Source organism: Octodon degus, unplaced genomic scaffold, assembly GCF_000260255.1.
Source record: "Octodon degus isolate 3935 unplaced genomic scaffold, OctDeg1.0 scaffold00159, whole genome shotgun sequence".
NCBI classification, from domain to species: Eukaryota; Metazoa; Chordata; class Mammalia; order Rodentia; family Octodontidae; genus Octodon; species Octodon degus.
Window position 1 is genome coordinate 2,490,459 of NW_004524735.1, and position 1,332 is coordinate 2,491,790.

Genomic DNA, 1,332 nt, shown 5'->3' on the forward strand with positions numbered 1-1,332 from the left:
GAGCCCAGGAGAAGAATACACCCTTCCAGGTTTGGGAGGTAGTTCAGCAGTCCCGGTGCCAACCACAAGGACCTGGTTCTGCCCCCCGTACCGTATGCAGTGCTGCTGCCAGCCACATTACGGGCATGTGGTGCATGCCTGTAATCCCCAATATAGGGAGCTGAGACAGAAGGATCACTACAAGTCCAAGATGCATAGAAAGCCCATGTACCAAATAACTAAATAAATAAATTTATTAATTGTTAAAGGCTTTTCCGAATACCTGGCAAGATGGAGGAAGTGGAGCAAAAGAAGACGCAAACCTACCACAAGTTCACCTACCACTGTATGGACCTCAACCAGCTGCTGGATATGCCCTACGAATAGCTGATACAGCTCTAGAGCGCTCCGCAGAAGAGGTGGCTGAACCGTGGACTTCAGCGGAAGTAGCACTCGCTACTGAAGCATGTACGCAAGGCCAACACGGAGGCACAACCCATGGTGAAGCCCGAGGCAGTGAAGACACACCTTCATGACAGGATCACTCTGCACAAGATGGTGCGCAGCATGGTGGGTATCTACAATGGCAAGGATTTGAACCCGGTGGAGACCAAGCCTGAGATAATTGATCGCTACCTGGGCGAGTTCTCCATCACCTACAAGCCGGTGAGACATGGCCGCCCTGGCATTGGTGCGACTCACTCTTCGAGCTTCATCCCCCTCAAGTACCCACCTGGTCAACAGAGCCACCACTGGCCCACCCCCAAAGAAATTAAAATTTAAAAACAACAATACAGGGGCCAGGGAGATGGCTCAGTAGAATAAGCGCTTGCCTGGCAAGCACAAAGGCCTGAGTTCAAACCCTGGTTCCACAAAAAAGAAAAAAAGAAGAACAATACACCCTTCTAGGTCATCCTTTCCAAGTAGCCTGTTACAAACAAGGCACCTTCTCCTAACAGCATGTTTAGTTACTAAATTTATTAATGGATAAATTCACTAATGACTACGGTGACCTAAAGCCTGTATCATCATACAAATGATTGAGTCTTTTATGAACATTTTAGATCTTAATCATAACAAGGATGTTGGCAGAAAACTGAGTTTTGACAATGGTTCCCAAATGCAAGAAATTAACACCTTTATCAAAGCGATTCCAGAGAACACTTTTACTTCTCTTCCATAATGTGAGTGCTCAAGAGAATTATGAAGGAAGAAGAGGGCACTTGCTTGAACTTGACCATATTGCGTGGTCTTTTAATGCCCACCTTCGAGACTAGCAAAGCCTGCATTTCTTTTATTTCTTTTTTTTTAATCTCCCTGTCAATGGCACTTAGTTATATCAGGGCATATGTA

The 1,332-nt window shown here is 45.9% G+C and overlaps 1 pseudogene; it reads left to right on the forward strand.

Moving 5' to 3' along the window:
- Positions 1 to 270: 270 nt before the first annotated feature.
- Positions 271 to 762, forward strand: LOC101575778 (annotated as a pseudogene).
- The last annotated feature ends 570 nt before the right edge of the window (positions 763 to 1,332 follow it).